Below are 19,579 nucleotides of genomic sequence, written 5' to 3'. Positions count from 1 at the left end.
TGTCACCTTATTGGATCATCTATCACATATAATTGCCTTCTGTATTTGCGAGCTGCAGTCCGTGAATTGTCTGACGAAAGTCCTTCAAGATGTGCCAAAAAAGGCAAAACTCTAAGATTATGTTCTTTTCCAAGTCGATATGCGCCGCAGATTTCCAGTTGCTTTTCAGCATAGAAAGAGATGATATTTGCAGATACAGATGTTCGTGTCCTGAAAGTACAGCATATCCTCTCAGATAGGGGGAAGTTAAATGATTGTAGACAAAAAGATGGTACGCAAAAAAAAAAACAATCAAAAGCAGGAAAAAGAAAAGAAAAAGCAGCTGTGGGATGAAATAGGAGAGCAAGGTGTGGGTTAAATTCATTGTTCACTGCCCGAGAGAGAAGAAGAGGAGGAGAGTGGGAGGACTAATTGTCTTTTTAGAGGCTCATAAAGTGTAGGGTCATTAGTGTTAATCATGCTGTGCTGTCACCAAGGCAGCTGTGATTATCTGACTTCTATTGTTGGTGCTGTTATCATCATCATCCTCACACTGTAATAGCGCTCTGTGTACGTAGACATCTCTTCTCACCTGTATCTGTCTCTGACCGCCTTTGTTGTTTTTGGACTACTGACGAAAGGCCTTTCACAACCTGACTTGCCATTGTTTGTCGGTTCTCGCTTTTGGTATTATTCAATTTCACTCTGAATTTTGGCTGAAGTTTAATTGTAAAGATTTTTGTTTGGGAATGTCTTTGGTGGACGGGGCAGCTACACTTTCTGCTTGTGGATAAATTTGTTCATCCTGATAACACAAATCATTATTGATAAGTGGAGCTACACTCTGTACAGTGTGTATTGTAGAGTATATGCAGTGTAATAAATAAATAAAGTGTGTGCAGCAAAAAGTTGTAAAAGCAGATCTTTTGATGAATATTAGACAAAAAGTGTATTTTTATTTAGTGGAAAAATTTGGACAAATTTGACTGGAAAAGCTGTGGGGTTCATTTATAAATCATTTGGTTGTAAAGGACAAGGTCTGTGCACGGCCAGTGTGGCCAGTTTTCACAAATGCAGCAACTCTAAGGTTGATATTGATATATTCATCTCCAGAATACAAGGTCTGAGATATTTTTCTGTCTGCTTTCATCATGCTTTCACAAAATCGCAATTACTATTATTATCAGAATGATAACAATGATTAAAACTGCTTTTACGAAAGTGCTAGAACCTAGCTGGACAATTACATTATATACCACTAAAGAATATTCACTCAGAGACTTTTTTAATATGTGTAAAAGAATAATCTAAAGTATAAGATAAAGTTGTGTTGATCGAAAGCATGTCATCAACAAGATACATTTTATAATTTTTTATGATCAATTTCCATTATTATTGATATGTTATTATTATTATTAGCAGTAGTAGTAGTAGCATAGTATTAGAATTTTGTTTGTTTTTTTTTTACATGCAGAACTGACCTTTGGGTTATACAAAATGTATGGTATATTGAGTCAAGGCTCCATAAAACAGAAAAAGAGGAGCCTGCATGCATGTGAAATATACCACAATAATTCAACACGTGAAAGTAGCTTCTACGAGTCTTTGTCTTTGCATTAGAGATGAAGCAAAATCGATTGCTAAAATGTAATGAGTTCTGCAATATGTTTTCCAAATGAAAGCTTATTAACTATTTACAAGACTGCATGGTTGTATGAGGATATCCCTTCATTGGATTTATTGTGATAATGCAATAACCATCAATTATTGGTATCTGAGCATCAGAGAAGACGATAAACTTTGTTTTCAACCAATTTAACATTCAGAAGACGGTCTTTAAAGACTTCCTGAAGCTCTTACACTACCGGTTCCATAGAGGGAGCATGCATTTAAACGACCATATCACCAGCCAAGAGGTATAGTTTTGCGTTAATGTTCTTTTAAAATCACATGTAAAAACAAAACAGGTCTCAAAGTGAAAACCTGGAGGATACGTTTAGTCATCTCAAGAAAATCACATTTGTGGCTCCTCCACACACATTATTTTGTCTTCAAAATCATGAGCCATTTACCAGCCTTAGGACTGAAACCAACATTCAAAACCTTGTTTTTCAGCAAACTACAGTCCATTGAACAAAACACTTTAGACCCCAAAATATCAGGTAGCATGATACTGGTTTCTGTCCAAGATATCAGTGAGATGAGTTGTGAAAACCCTAGCAGAGGTTGCCAGTTCTGAAACAAAACTGACAGTCACTTAAGTGATTTATTCAAATCAAATAAAAGAAAATTCTCAGCTGCAACTCAATCAGGGATTTAAGAGTATTTCCAAATATGTGTAATGGGGCTGCAGACAGGCTTTTGAGCAACTGATATAGACTCAAAAATCAAATAAATCTGCATCTACGTCAGTTCCACTGCAGCAGGATACGTTTGAGCAGTCAAATTTGGACCCAGCACAGATGTCGTGTTTGTTGCACTGACTGACCATGGTTGCTTTCTGCCTCATTTCATCTAAGCCACCTGGAATATGTTCAGGGAGGCTTGTCAAAGCAAGGGCTTTATTAATCCCTCGCTCCAATAAGACTTGCATTGGCTACTGTGGGACATGCAAGACCTGATCTTAGTGCAGTTCTCTATTATGTATGTATGCGATATAAGGATATGACCGAATGCAAGATAAATAAAACAGTATGTGTCCCATGAAGAATATTGCATCAATAACTCAAGGTATATGTCTTATTGTCTGTTTCACTCTTTGTGTGTCTGTTCTTTGCCCAAAATGAACAAACACTCACACTATTTAAAACTACGCAGGTGCGTTGCTGAGAATTAAATGGTTCTCTCTGATTCAGTAAGTTTTGGGAACGGTAAGGTTGAAACCGACGTTTCTTCTGTGGTTAGTTGTAATAATCTGTCACGGCACGGGTGGTATTACTCGTTTGGGAAACAGTGTAGTTGCTTCACAGGATTTAACAGGACTGAATATCAGTAATAAAAAAAAACAACAGTGATAACAATACTGGCCTTGTTTCATAATTTAGATGTTTCGGTCTTTTCATGTAGTTGCACAGCTACTGTACTCGACAAAAAATGTAAAAAGATAATAAGCGCTTGTCTGAAATGGGCACATAAATGAATACATAACCTAAAACTACAACGTGAAAATGATGAGTAAAATTTGAGTCAACATACATATTAATAAAAGTTATGTGCTATCTATACATTTAAAAGTTATGGGAATAACAGCATAATTCATAACCCCAGAGTCCCTTTGGGAAACACATCTCAGGTCTGCTCTGCTCCAGCAGCCTGACTCTTTTTTAGTTTCCCTCCTCCAGAGAGAGAGCCATAAGCTGGAGACAATAGTTTTAATGGGATTATAAAGGGCATCAGAAGAGTTTCCATGGATCACAAAGCTCACAACAGATACATAGTCAACATGGTGAGATAGTTCTTTGCCTCCTGTAACAATGTACTGACCTTCCATCATGTCTGCTTGGGGAAAGCAGCCCAGGGACCTGGGGACCTGTACGGGGGGTCAGGAGGAGAGTCTGGGTCGATGTTCTGGGGGCCTGAACTGAAAACCCAATTATCCCTGCATTTCAGACAGACCTAATTATGCTTGTCAGATGTGCAGTGGATTCATTATGTTTCTAATTAAGTCCCTATCAGACACAAAGAAATAATGGCTTTATGGTACATCAAAACCTAGCTTCAGTATACTGACATAAATGGAGAACTATCTGCTGGCAATCTTCCTGAATGGGTGGTCACATGGAGATTGTTGTCTCCCTCAGCAGCTGTGTGCTAATTGTGGTGGGTGACTATTTAAAGGTACTTTGTACCTCATCGCATAGACATGGCTTCTAAAACACCATTATTTGACACATCATTCTGTAATGCTGTAATTTAACTGTTGCAAAGTTGAGTCCCTTATATAAGAGATTGCAAGAGTGCTCGATAATCTGTTAGGTACAAGTAAAATGTCAACTTTTTTTAAAGCAGCAAATTAGCGAAAAAAAGCCTAATCCGGTCCGAGGATCTTGTAAAATGTGACAGGTAACATGTGATGCAACGCAAACATAATTCCTAAATCAATTCAAGGATAAACAAAAGATAAAAGAGCTTGCAAAGTCGTTTTGACTTTCCAGCCCTTTGTTATTCTATTCAAAATATACACTTATTCATGCGCATTCAAACACAAATTTATTCATACCACAATGGGAGCACCTCAGCAAAGATATAAAGAAGTATTGGTAAACATGTCACAACCACTCATAAAAAGCGACATAGCTGCTGGGGCTTTTGGCCTTTATCTACTTCATGAATTTGTGTGCCACTCAAGAGAGAACAAAGAGAGAGCATTTTTGTCCTATTTTCAAGCTGCAACAACAAGCAAAACACAAGTTCTGGATGAAGAGACAATAACCGATGTGGATTGAAATAACCTAGAAATGAGGCTTATGCTCCAGGGATAAGAAAGGGCTCAAGTGGAGAGAACACGTACAAAACATTTGTGTTGCAAATAGAGGGATATGACATGCACAGTCCCAGCTGATGAGAAAAACATTTTAAAACCAGAGAAATAAGCAGCATGGTGTTGAGCCACGTGATATTAACTGTCGGCTGTTTTCTATCTTTATTTTGTGCTTTTACGTTATTCAAATAAAATGTTGAAAAGTGGCCATTATCCAGACACACAAAGATACGGAAAAATTTTTTGTAACGGTACATATGGAAGGTTTTCTGACCCATTCGATCATTTTGATGTCTCCACCAGTACATTCACTAGAAATAATCAAGATGGCACTGATTTGTTCACGCAAGGTTCCAAAGTTGATGGTATGTATCAGCGGGAAAACCAAGTAATAATGTTAAGACAGTTGTCTGCATGTTAAACCCCTCGTCCTGGTTGGAGTCATGAAGGGGTGCATTTATAAACCCTACAGCTGCATGCAGGAAAAAAATGGGCATAAATTGTACGCTTGTTTACAACTCAGCTGCATGATTTAGCATGCTAACTTTAACATGAAAATAAAGCATGCACTTTTCACTGATCCCTGAATGGCACTCTTTAAGTTGCAGTTCCTTTAAGTTCAACAGACGTCTGGACATCTGCAGAAATGACATAAAATGAGAAGTGAGGCATGGTGTAACACCAACGCCCATAACATTCTTCTTGTTCCAATTTCAAAATAGCTACATGTCGACATTTAAGACAACATATTGCAATACATTAAAGCTACAACAATGATCTGTGTATTCTATCAATTAATCCAACAATTAATTGGATGGGAAATATATTTGTCAATACAACTATTCAAATGAGAAAAAATACAGGTATTTTGTAAAGGACTGAATTAATTTCTCTCTGATTATTGAACAGCACATCAAAAGAACACAACTGAATTTCCAATAAAGCTTCTAATTTGGTTTGTTTATCTGTTTTATGATTTATTTGTTATCTGACAGTACAGTTAATTAGACATAGTGTCTGAACTAACACCAGTTGAAATACTTCAACCAGCAGTCACTGATATTGCAAATGCAAAGTAAAAAAAATAATAAAAAATCACCTTTGGCAATATCAGAGTTCTAATTTTGGTTGTATTTTCATACAAAATTACTGAAAATGCTGGGTCATAACAAGAGCTTACAGGCTGAAGTTGCTCGGAAGGGCAGAGGGACCTCAGCTGGAGGCTAGACTGAGGGTTGTCTTTCAGCTTGATGCATGCAGCTGACTCTGACTATTTGGGCTTTATATGCCTGACCTAGACCTGTCTGTCTCTCAACTTCCTCACTAACTAATTTGTCAATATCTCCCAAATAAAATCATCTGTTGATCTCACTTTATAGATGAAAAGTTTCAAATCTTGCTGTCATCTGCATTTTTCCCATTCATTTCATGATATTGAGAGTGAAGGAACACTTGAACTAGTCTGTAATCATTCCTTAACTGAGCTATTCTGCTGAGAGGTAAACATTACACATCATTTAGCCTCATTAACCGGTACATGAATTGCTGTGGGCTTTCCGTGTCCTGCTGTTTTGCATCGCTAAGCTCCTGAAACAACTCTGCACTGCTTTTATTATTCAGGCATGTTCTGAGAAAGTGCTGATGCTCAGCTACAGTTAACCTATTTTTGGTTATCATCATGTAAAGTATGAATAACCTCTTCTTCTGTAAAATTCTTAGCAAGCCCCCAGTTAATCAGTCAACGCAGGGGAAAAGAACAAAAGTCAGTGTCTGAGTCAGGAATCTGTCCACTGTGGAGCTTGACTTCTCTGTGGGGCTGTAATATGTTAACTCAACCACAACACCTTTGACTTTCAAAGTTCTTGAAGAACACACGTATCTATAATTTAAAAGTTGTTGGAGTAGCACAGTAGAAACATCTTGTTTCTACATACAGCTGTAGGGTTTATGAATACATCCTTCCCTGGCACCCCACCATGTGAGGACAGCGGAGCAACATATAGACCAGAACGGCAGAACTGTATTATGGTACAGATCTGGGGAAGGTTAAAAGAAAATCCCTGCAGCAAGGAAAGCACTCAGAGGAGCCTCCACCATGAAACTGGTAGAAGCTGAGAACCACAAACAGACTTCAAAGATATTCCAAGATGGGTATAGCTGGGTAGTCAGGAACAAAGGGTTTTGGTCAGACACGTAACCAAAAACCCAAAGGTCACTCTGAATGAGATCCAGAGATCTTTTGTGGAAATTAGATAACCTTACAGAGGGACAGCCTTTTTTCGGATCTTTGGAGAGGCCAGTAAAAAGGCATTTCTCTTTAAAAGTGACTGGGAATGGTCAAAAAAAAAAAAAAACACGGTGATGGCAGTATTATTGTGCAAAGATATTTTTGATGACAAGTACAGGGAGAAAAGTCAGGACAAAGGGAGAGATTGATTCAGAAAAATACAGAAAAAAACTTGAATAAAAACCTTTTTCAGAGTGCCAAGAAGAAGGGTGAAAACTTCCAAACATAAGATGCACCAGGCTTGGACAAGCATTACCAAGAAGACTTGAGGTTGTCATTGTGTCAAAAGATCCTTTTAACCAAGTCATAAAAACATGGTCTGAATACTTAAGTATTTCATGAGAAAGACAAATGTATTGAAGTCAAAACCATTTTTGTTGATAATAATTGTACTTTATGTGTTGTGAAACAGTCTTCATATACTTAGCTGTTATGCACATTTAAAGCACATTTAAAGAACTAATGACCAAAAGGAATGGCGCTTGAAATAACTTCAAAAGCACACATACAAACAGCGGACAAAAATAGTTGCTCAGAGGCTCCATAATTTAACGCGCAGTTGGATTCTCCTCTCTGGCTTTGGGTAAAAACTTTCTGCTGCCATGAAAGGGAACAAAAGTAGCTGGTGTGATTGGCCTCGGCTGAGGTTCAATGAGTTCTTCCAGCCTGCATCTCTGGTCACTGAAATTAATTTACCACACTCACATCCTCTTGCAGTCCACGTTTGCTTGCTCCCAGCCTCGCTGAAGTCGCGCCATGGTTTGTGAGTCGTGTGTTCTGTTGTGTAGACCACTTTTGAGTCGCCCAATGTGCCAGAGAAAAATCAATGACAATATAGCTCCTGTGAGGGTGAGCAGTGATCCAAACAGGCTTCTAATGGTAGGACCTTTTCTTTTATCGATATTAGATCAATGCTTTGTTGTTATGACAGAGAAGCTGTTGTTTTTAATGCTCATTGTACACTGTGGTGGAGTACACTTTATCATTCAGTCACAATGATAACTACGAATTCATAAAAAGTTTTCAGCAATACAGTCTGTGACAGAGGTCACAAGCTCATGTCCTGAATGGCTGACTGTGGATTTGTTGGAATATGTCAGTGTTCATATTTATAAATAACTAAAAGGTTCATGTCATAGCTTGGCTTAAAATGTAATCAGCCTTCAGCAAGATTTCTGAAGCTTTATCTGCCATGATGATTGACTGAGTCTGCACCACTGCAGGGCAATAGATCACTCAAGAGCCCATTTTTGCATTCAGTAAGAAGACTTGCTGTGCCTTTAATTGTAAATCCTTCTTGCAAGGCACTTAGTGTTGTATATCTGTGTGTACATGTGCATGAGTGTGTGTGTTAGTGTGCGCAGCTGGCAGGCTTTTATTTTATCGTCCAGTGGAGCAGAAATATGGGAGCAGTTGGAGAGCAATGCTGCTGGGAGACATTTAGAGAAGTAGTGCAGGCTCCGCCTAGGGATAATAGGTATTGGGAGCCAGGTGATTGCCTGGATAGTCCTAAACAGTTCTTTGTTTGTGCCCCTCAGATGATGCTTCATTCCCCACTGAAGGTACTCAAGCTAATTCTGGGTTGTGTGCTTTATCTTAGGGCATGACAGGCACCAAAAACAGTTTAGCAGACCCTTGTGATAACTACTCCTCTTGTTCCTGAAATATTAGCCACAGTGAGGGACACAGAAATTTGATAATTGAAAAAAGTGTATCATCTTGCTGTATATACTCTCTGGTCAAGTTTTATTTATCAAGTGAGATTTGGCCCTGCCCGTATAATATTTCAGAGACAGTAAGGGAAGAGTAGTGGTGCTATAAATGATTCTTTTGACAGACGCCTTGAGATATATCTTTTTGAGACAACGTCGGGGACGATCGGTGTCAATATACATGTGGTTGACAGCCACAGGCAGTACTGTGAGGGTAACTGAGTGGATTATCACACAAGTGGCTAGTTTTGATTAAATGATTAAAAAAAAAGATAGTCATCAGTGATTTTGATAATACAAATGAATTTATGCCATATCCAAATATACACATATATGTATACATCCCAAATACCTCAAAATCTATTCATATATAGATATATAAATATATCTATTTATCTATAGATAAATATATATCTATATATATATAGATACATAGATTTTGATGAATACACTCTATTTGCAGAAGACAGTAAATAAAATAGTTGGTTCTTTGCACAGATTGCATGATCAGAAGCGCAATAATCTTTACGTGCAAATTCAATTAAAGTACACAGCTTCTGCAATTAACTACAAATTCTGAAGAAGTACAATATCAAAAGAAAATGGAAAAAACCTCAGTCAAGTGACGTCAATCTTCTCAATTTGTTATTTCTAAAGGATACCATCAAACAGATGTACAAAAGGTATGTGCTTGCAGGTCAAATTGAGTCCAAACAAGTTTGAAATGCAAAAAGTAGCAAAACAAATGAGCTTTTGATGATATTTTTTTCTATTTTCTTTTTCTTTTTTTCTATTTCTCTTTCCCCTTTGATCAACAATGCATGTCTGACAACTTTCACCTAAAATTGTCTTGAGTGTTAAATTGCTCTTCAGTTTTGTTGAATATCAGCTTTGTGACTGATGATATTACCAAAGTAGCTGAAATTTTGACTAAAGCTTTGTTGTAACCTTCACACAAGGCAGATGCAGAGGGTGCGACGAAAGCCTCTGTCCCTTTGATCCTTGAGGTCCAATGTACTCATTTGTCAAGCCTTTTTTCTTTCTTTTTTCTTGCCAAGACCTATCCCATTAAAGTTTAGTGATACAACAAATTGATCAGGCTGCCATCAGTTAGTTTCTATCATTTGATTACCTTTTAATATGTGACATGCGTAACATGCTTAAGCAAAGTTTCTGGTGGGAAGTGGGGTGATGCAAACAGACTGATGCACAGCTGTAGCAATATTTGCTCTACTCTAGAAATAAGGAATTTCAAGTGCCAGTATTTGGGGATTGCAACGGTGTTATGTGCACTCTGTTTGGTGTATTTTGCAAGGTAAAGTTAGCACTTGTTTGGTTAAGTGCACTTCTCCATTGGCTCTCAGCTGTCAGCCATCAGTGACACACTTATGCCCCTCAGGTCACAAAATAGGCTGAAAGCAGGTCAAATGTGCCTCATTTCTCCTTGTTAAGTAATTATTCTCTTCTTGTTTTTTTTTTGGTCATAGATTAATTTAACTGCTTTTAGAGAATACGTAATTGTCTACATTTAGCTGGGCCACTTTATAATTTCTGTTGCTTAGCCCTGTCTATTTTCTGGTGTTTTACCAAGTCTTGAGATATAGGACTCTAAGCAGCTGGTCTGATGCCAAATCATACATACAAGTATGCATTTTAGTCTGTAAACATAAATACACTCTCGAGATTGGTTATTCATGCAAATAAATCTCTGGCAAAAAGCTAGATGTCTAAAGATATGTCAACCCGCAGAACAAAGATGCTTTACAAAGTGAATTATGTTCCAATCAGCAACAGCAAAGCTATTGAAAGTTTTCAGCATATGGCAAAAAGAAAGTTGATGCCATAAACACAACCGTGTTCTATATCTTACGATCCTCTGTGCCTGCAGATGGGACCTGCACCTGAAATGGTGAACATCACTCTCTAGTACCATCCACTTACTGATTAGATTAATTCTACCCTGCGACATGTAATATGTTTCCACGAAACAGAAGTAAAGGTCCCTCTTTGTTTTACTTGGATGAGAGACAATGCCACAGTATGATGCAATTTGCTCTATGACTCCATTTTTACATTTAGAATGAACATGTGTTGCTCTTAATCAAAAGGTTTTGTTGTAAACTATATCAGTTAAAAAATGTTGCCTATACACACCTTTTTCACTTCGACCCCCCTGCCCTTCAAAAGGTCTCTGCATGGCCCTGCCTTACACCCACCTGGGATTGTCAAAATATTGTTGAAAATAAAATGTTAACTGAAAATACCCCGACATTATGTTTCGAGTAAGAAAAGGTTTAAAAATAAAACATAGTTACAGATTGCAGAGTGTTGTGGGGCTTAGCACTATCGCCTCACAGCAAGAAGGTTCTTCGGGTTCTCTCCAGGTACTCCAGCTTCCGCTCACTGTACAAATAAATCCATGTTGGTTAATTGCTGTCCCTCAGAGTAAGTGTGATTTACATGGTTGTTTGTCTCTGTGTGGCCCTGTGATGAACTAGTGACACATCCAGCGTTTACCCCGGACTGGATTAAGCAGGTATGGACAATGGATGGATGGACATTGTTATAACGCTAAGAAGCAACTAAAATAAATAGCAATACATGATCAAACATTCATGATGATATGATTTAGTGAATGTTACCATCTTTACCTCAACCATTATGACACTGCAAAACAGAAAAAGGAAAAAAAATATATCAGGAATTTTAGAGATGAAGATTCTTACTAATGGAGACATGTCATATAAAGACTGAATTACTATACTATGTTTGATTGAACCCAAAATGAAATCTTTCATAGGTTGTTGAATATTTCACATCAAAAACATAATTTCTTCTGTCACTGTGATCCCACATTCAGCTGCCTTCTTTTTCATTTTAAGTGCATTGCATAAAAGAGAAAACACCGACTTATCATTTTAATGTTCTTTTATTCTTTTTGATGCAATGAAAATAATCATGTTCTCCCTGTGTATGCGTGGGTTCTCTCCGGGTACTCCGGCTTCCTCCTACTGTCCAAAAACATGCATGTTAGGTTAATTGGTGTCTCTAAAATTGTCCTTAGGAGTGAGTGTGAGCGTGTGTGTGGTTGTTTGTCTCGTTTGTCTCTATGTGGCCCTGGGATGGACTGGCGACCTGTCCGGGATGTACCCCGCCTCTCGCGCGACAGCAAGGATAAGCTCCAGCCCGCCCCGCAACCGACGGATTAAGCGGGTATAGAAGATGGATAGATGGAATTCAAAAAATCATATAAGCCATTTCTTATTTTTATTCTGCGATCCTGATAAAATCAGAAAATCTGGAAGAATCATGCCACTGTGCCTTTTGACTTGCTTAAAGAACTGTTAAGCAAGTAATGGGAGATGTACCGGAATGGGACAAAAAGAGGATTTCAGCTTTTTGGAGCTTGCCAAACAAGATGTTTTGATTTAGTTTTTCAGGGACTCTTATCAGCTCCATAAATCTATATCTGCCAATCTACTATGACCCCACCTTACGGCCAAGACAATGCATCATCCATGAAATGTGACTCTGGAAAGACTGACGAAAGAAACGCAGGTGTTCAACAGCCATACATAGAGCTCTTGCAGCAGTCTTTACATTCTCCTTGGAGACCATGGTTTCATTTTAGGTGGAAAGTACAGCTGTGTCTTTTCAACATGCCACCACCCCAAAATGAGCAATTTGCTGGAGGCTTTCATTCAGGTCTCAGAAACCTCCCCTCAGAAAGCACAGAGGGTGTTTCTCACTTTCTCTTTCAGAAAGCATTTGACACATAAAGAAAAAGATATCATCTTCAGCTAAACACAGTTATCCCCAGTCCAGCAGGACATTACAAATACTTTGGACATTGCCAAATTAGGGCTCTTCAGCAACAGCAATTTCACAAACCGTTCTTTCCACTATTGCACATAGCTTATTTGTTGCTGTTACAGTGAAGTACAAAAGTTTTCAATTTCTTTTGGCATTTGATTATTATCAAACAATCTATGTCTGTGTTGTAAATCTATTCATGTACGTGGATTTCAAGAGCAAATTTACAGCCGTTTTTTTTAATAGGACGTTTGAGACACAAATGCAACTTGTTTTACAGAGCAAAAGCAAAACATGAAAATGAAAGTACAAGGGAAGTACAAGGGATTCTGAAAAAAAAAACATTTCAAAGCTGCAAATAGCAGCAATTCATTAAGATAGATAACAATAAAAGCAATAGACGTTATAATTGATGCAAATAAAAATATTACCATCTTATTACTTAAAGTGAATAAACCAGTGAATATACTGGGTCAGAAACTACACATCACATTTTTCAACCATACCCCAAAAGAGATGGCAACTTTTTTTTCAGGCATCTGTGACACGGACCAGAGAAACTGATATTCATTAAGCAAACTCAGCTGGAAAACAAATCATGTTCCATTTCATTTTACACCTCATTTAGCAAGCTAAGCAGATAGCACATTATTGCCTTGTGGCAGAGGACTAGCAGGCCTCTGAAAACAACACTGCTTGGATGGTGACAGAATTAGCACGGCTAAGTGTTTCACACTCCAAAGGTCAGGGGCTGGTGGTGATTGAATATTAGCTTGTGTAGCGCAAATATAATCAATTATTTTTGTGCTTCGTGAAGGGAGATCAGAATACAGAGCAGGAAGAGGAATACAGGTACATTTTCATGGAAAAGGACAGTTACTGTGACAGCCCTGTGGACCGAATGCTCCAGTTCTCAACCGCAATCATTCAGTCTCATTCGCGCGCTGGTCATTTAATCTTCAGCACTGTGTTCTGTATCCACCATCTTACTTAAACAACAAGAACACACACTTTGTCCATGACAAGATTTTAACAAGGGCTTGAAAAGGTAGCATTGTGCTATGGTTCACAGTGTCTCTTTGTTGTGTTAACAAGGCAATTGGTCCTCCCAGTTCATATCCAACTCTTTTTCATTAGCTCTGCTTTTCTATTTCTTGATTTGTGACTCAGTTTAGTGACTTTTCACTCTGTGTTGCAGTTGTCTAGACTTATTCATTTGCATCATAATGACATCGAGACAGAAGTCAGAGCTTAGCTTCGCTGTGTCATCACATCAGCATTACAGATATAACTTTGATTATGTGTTTTTTAGTTTTTCATGCCAGTAGAGAGTGCTGGATATGGGACAATATGAAACTGTTTTGTTTTTCTTCACTCCACTGACTAGACTGGCAAAGCATTTTCCTGGCCATTATATATAAAGTTTATGCAGGACATATACAGACATTTTTAGTGCTGTCTCAATGCAACAAGTAGGTCTACTTTACCTGCAGCCAGGGAGCAGAATGTAGTAGTAATTTTTTAGTGTCACCCTTACCTCAGGTTATCTGTCACAGCCCATTCTCTCATGCTCTATAACAGTCTGTCTACGACCCAGAAAAAAGGACAAGATAAAGGGGCAGATTTATTACGTTTGGCACAAACGTGTTTTAGTGCACAAAAAAGTTGCTGTCAGTGTTTATTAAAGAGTCACGGTGCTAAGTTAGAGTTGTGGAAACAAGTGATTTTTGCTCTTGCCCCTCTTCCATTTGTTTTTATGGCTTTTTCCCTATAATTTTGCGCTTTAATCAAGTGCCTTTAATGCCATTATTTACCACCAACTCGACTTATCCCTAAACGATTGACTTAAACAACTTTACCCGGAATTTGCAAACACAGTACATACGCACCAAAACATTTTGCTATTCTTTATTTTGTTTTTTGGGGGAGGATTTTTTCTTCTTAGATGAGGCCAGGCCAAAACCAACACATGCCAAGCCATGCTATTCTTAATTTACTGAAATAATTCAAGGTTAACCAGAAAAAAACTAACTTCTGTTGCTGGAATGTTATTATTCACACTTTACATGTGTTCCTGTGTGCATAGGAATATGACTTAACGTGGCTTAATTTTCTTGAATATCAGCTGTCTACAGATATCCCGTCGATAGACAAGTCCCCAGTAAATCTCCGCCACACATATAACAGTATATGACGTAGCACAAATAATGCTGGCCTGTAAACTTACTTACTCTCCAAACTTTTGTTTATTTTATTCCTAATTTGTTTTCAGTGCTGGAACAATTGAATTAATCATCAGTCATTACTTTCTTGATTAGTTTAGTGTCAACTGGACAAAAATAGGTTCTAAGCTATCCCTTTGTGGTTGAAAGACAAAACCTCAGATTAATCAATGTCCTTTACTGCTATCTGAACCAGTTTCAGGTTGAATTATTAAAATTGTCAGTGGTGGCTTCAAATCACTTATTGTTTCTGTTTTCTCTGTGTTTGGTACATCTGAAGTCCACTCATGACCTTGACAGATAGATGCCTCAACCGGTCACTTGCCAAGTATTTTTTGGAGACACAGAGACAAACGAGACAAACAACCACACACACGCTCACACTGCCTCCTAAGGACAATTTTAGAGTCAACAATTAACCTGACATGTATGTTTTTGGACAGTGAGATGAAGTTAGCTTGTTAGCTTAAACTCATGAATCTCCAATTTGACACTTGAATTGATATGTTGGTAATGATATGTTGGCAAATTTGCTTTTTCCAAACTAAGAATGGCAGATGAGTATCAGATGGCAGATGATTTGTGTTAACACTGTTATAGTTATTGAAATGCATGCTGCATTTGATACCCAAACCAAGTCAGGTGTATGAGCTAATAATTTATTTCTACGAGAGAGCCTTGAGGAATAATTATCACGGCAAAGTACTTATCAACAGGGAAGTAACGGTGCCAATCATTCCGAATTGATTGCTGTTTTTAAATCATAAAATTAAATCAAATTTTTCGCAACTTACTGTATTTCCTCTATATTGCTTTGAAAGTGTTGCCAATATATCTCCATGAAAAGGAGCTGCTGCGTTCTTAATAAGTAACATTTCTCCGAAAATCCAAATAAATGAATTTGCCGCTAGATACTTGAAGCTGTCAAGCTGATGCAAAACCCCACGGAGAATATTGTGAATTCATTACAGTCTTGAAAAGATACATTTGGCTGACATTGTCACAATTTAGAATATCAGGAAGGTCAGAAAAAGCAGGAGAGATAAATCTGCTGCAATGACAGGATTGATTAATTAATCATGTCAGGTCATCACATGTAATGTCATCTTTGCTAAAAATTCTTAATCCTTTAGCATCTACTGTAACTGCATCGATCATCATCAAGATATTTTACTGTTTGACCACATGTTTGACTACACTACACAAGCTTCTCTCGTGCTAGACATCTTGCTTTAATATCTGGGGGAGCTACATATAAACTTTAACGCATCACAGCGGGCATTTGGGTTGTCAGAGGAGCCACCATGCTGAGTTGAAGCTTCAAAGGAGATACTGTGGTGGCCAAATATAGAGTCTCCACGGGAGCTCCATCTCTGCAGCTTCTCATAGTACTGTTTCAAAAGTATAATGCATATGATTTTAATTGCTTTATATTTATTTCTATTTGACACACATACTAAATGTATTTATAACAGTAAATGCTTGGAGATTATTCAAATTAAGGCTTATTAAGATAATTTAATCATAGTTTTATGAAAAGAGATCAATTTCTGCAGTAAAGCAAGAATAACGTGTTATTCCTAAACTAATTATGTATACTTTTTGTCTTTTTATTGTGTGTTTTTACAGTTCAGGACATGTCAGTGAAGTCAAAGTTTATGTATTTGCACTGTGGCGATACAATTTAGCTTTAACAAAAAATATCAAATATCAGCAAGAACATAAGTGAATAAACAATTCACTAAGCTGGCACTGGAACCACTGAACTTTTTGCCAGCCACGGTATAAATGAGATAGAACAAATAAAAGTGTTTTATATGAATAACTGAGTTTCACCAGAGTACATGCTGCCTGTGACATTACAAGCAAGCCACACACAAAACTAACACCAAGGCTGTGGAAGTGATAAAAACCTATCAGGCAGCTGTCCTAAAAAGGCTGTGACAGTAAATGCCACTAGCTGCCACTTCCTCTACTTGAGCCACCTAGTACTGCGTTGATGAGTGACAAACAACTACTGGCACTGCTGGGTTAGAATCAACAATGTGTTAACTCTCAGCGAATCAACAATAGTTTTCCACTCACCTGATCATCCTAAGTCTTGTTGTATATCCAGAAACTGCACCTTCTAACTTTATTAGCCTGTCATGAGCTGCAGCTTGAGGATGATAGAGTGTTAACTCTTCAGTGATGAAAGGCAACACACAATTTAAATAGTCTTTACATCCATTTCTGAGACACTGAACAGGGTGAACATTGAGATAACATTGTTCTAAAACTTAGGCCCCTCTGGACACTTAGTGGCTGATTATGAGCAATTTAACCTATCTTACCTCTGTCTGGCCATTCTTCAGCTGCAACTCGCTTCACAAAGCAACATCACAACATAATTACCCACAATGCCGCTTTCTTAAATTGGACACCTTGGTCAGTAATGGTACATTTGTATGAAGCGCATTGGCTTTTAAAAATCTTTTCATTTTCCCACAAAAGGGGAAAAAAATAAGAATAAATAAATCTTTTCATTTGTAAACAGAAATGGAGGTGGATGAAATCCTGGTCAGACCAAGCCTCCAAGCCTCCAAACTTCCTATCTCAGAATGGATATGAGCAAGAGAAATTCATCAAGCGACTGTGGGTTAGGGTAAGAATGCTTTTGCAAAACTGATTTTAAATATCGAGAGGTAGATTTATGAAAATATTTTACTCTGCTTGGCTATGATATTTTGAAATATGTTTCAGTATACAGCTAAGTTTTTATTGACAAAACTCCAACATTTCAACCAAGTGACAAACCAACAAAAAGATCCTATGAAATTACTGCATCAGTGGCTTGGAGGTTAGAGAAGTAAACTGAGACTAAAAGGTCACTGAATTGTTGTGGTGACTTGAAAGTAAAAAGGGTCAGCGCAGTCTCATTCAATCAAGATTTATTTTGTAAGTGCCTTTGAGCAAACACTGGTTATTGTGTTTTGGCTGAAGCTGGTAATTGCACCTAGTTTGTGTTCACAACTTATAAAAGAATTGCCAGTAAAAGGTCAAGTTATTGAGTGTAACAATCATCCTAAAAGATAAAGGATTTTTTTTCTATTATTAATCTTGAATTGAGCTTAGAATTGTAACCTGCCACGCAGAAAGGGTTTGATACACAGAACCATCTGGGGAGTCATTATAGAGAAGTGTTCGAAAAAAAAGATGCTTAGAAAAAAATAAGATAGAAAAACACTTGACAGGGGATTGCGTGAATCCTCTATCACCATCTAGAACAAAGGTGCATCTAGCTTCAATCAATTAGATGAAAGGAGAGCCAGCTGGTAAAATCAAACATGTTTGGTTTTTTTTGCCATGAGTGCCTCCATTCCTCTTCTTTAAATGAAGAAACACTCTCGTGTTCTGATGTATCTGATCTGTACAAAACTCTTTTGTGCCAACATGTCTCCTTGTTTTTCTCACTTGAGTCGCTTCTTCACATTTTAGCTCTGGCCAGAAAGGATGTGAGACAAAAATGTGAATAAGAGACACTGCCAAGTGAGAAGTTCATGGTGTGCCTTCGTCAGGGTAAAGTGAAATCCAACTGTGAGGTGTATATGGATAAGCTCACGGTAAATGTGCAAACTGCAGCTCGACCTGGCCAAAACTAAAATGACCCGAAATCTAAAATGGCCCGAATAGATTTAAACTGATGCAATCTGTTTTTGTGATTGGTCAACTGATGTTTAACCCAATTTTTTAAGCACTGCTTCCCCATTAGGAATTATTAGTGAGCAGTAATGTGGAAAACAAGATACTTACATCATCTGGTTCTTTGGGTGTGAGAAATAAGTGATTTTTTTTGTGTGTATTTACCTAAAATTGATCAGAAGTCATCTTGTAAGGTCTTATTTCCAAAAGAGTCACTGGAAGCATTGATCCTCGATCTCCCACCATATTCATATTCACAGTTCTTCAACCACAAGCTACAATTATTTGCCCCATATCTTATTGTGCACCAAATTGCATGTATAAAAAGCATCTTTAAAAGGCTGATAGATGTCTAAGAAACTCCCACTGCTCTCTTCTACCGATACCACATTGTAGCACAAGCTTGCACTCCTTTTCCTATACCCTGGTGAGTTACCTTTCTTTATACCTGCACAGGAAGGAGAGGTGGCAAGTGTTGATAGTCTGACTGATCTGATTTGTCAAGCCATTACCCATGTTATGTGCAATGGTGGCTTTGCCAAGCAACACTACTCAATTAAATAAATGTGCATTAGCCCCTGTCTCAGCTCACAACATTTTTCCCTCCGCTCACTGAATTCTTGAATCGTGTGCTTTTCAAATTAATCTCAGTCGAAAAAATGCACAGGGTAAAGCACTGTTCAAAATCGGAGATGAGGGATGAAGTCAGGGGGATCGTGGTGACGAGGCATTTTACAATAGTACAGAACACTTCAGCTGTGATAAAAAGCATTACCTTCTTCAACAGAGTGGAAAAAGTGCGAGCATGTGAGGAAAAACATGGGTGGGGAAGCAGAAAACACACGTTAGGCTGAGTCACAGAGAAGCAACCAATTAGCCACAACGTAAACTAATGCTGACTCGAAAATAGTTGACTGAATATTACATTTAATCTACAGGTCAAGTTCTGCATTTACTTAGTTCTACACAGCCTAACCTCAATTATGGCCACAGTGACAATTGTTGAAAAGATTTTCTGTGAGATGGACTATGTGAACTCCGAAACCGCTTAAACATGATTTATTGTAAGGTCTGTTCTGCGCATGAGTGATGACAATAAAACCACAACTGTGGTTTATGACACATGTCAGGGAACCTATGTGCCCGGCAGAAACTGCACAGACAAAATGGGCATGATCATGGCATGCAGAAATGTTGATATATGTTTTTTGATCATGTAGTGTACTATGTTTTTAATCATTTTATTTATCTGTAAATTTGCCTTGATAGTATCTGTGTGTGCCTGTGTGTGAAGTGTATGTTCAGACTTTTACTAGGCCTAATGAGAGTCTTTACTATATGGGGTTGGGTGGGTGGCAGGTCGGTGCTGTTTGTGCCGGACTGTGTGACGTGCAGTCACAAGTCT

At 37.9% G+C, this 19,579-nt stretch overlaps 1 protein-coding gene across 1 annotated transcript in view; it reads left to right on the top strand.

The window, feature by feature from the left end:
• The first annotated feature begins 7,978 nt into the window (after positions 1-7,978).
• rps2 (ribosomal protein S2) overlaps positions 7,979-19,579 on the top strand; it is a 196,996-nt gene continuing 185,395 nt past the window's right edge. The window contains exon 1 of the mRNA XM_072368415.1: positions 7,979-7,982. The gene's annotated coding sequence lies outside the window, so the exon portion shown is untranslated. The remainder of the gene's footprint in view (positions 7,983-19,579) is intronic.

This window comes from Leuresthes tenuis, unplaced genomic scaffold (genome assembly GCF_036924035.1).
Source record: "Leuresthes tenuis unplaced genomic scaffold, fLeuTen1.0.hap1 SCAF_17, whole genome shotgun sequence".
Taxonomy (NCBI): Eukaryota; Metazoa; Chordata; class Actinopteri; order Atheriniformes; family Atherinopsidae; genus Leuresthes; species Leuresthes tenuis.
Note: the sequence above shows the minus strand (reverse complement) of the source record. Positions and strands in the feature narration are given on the sequence as shown.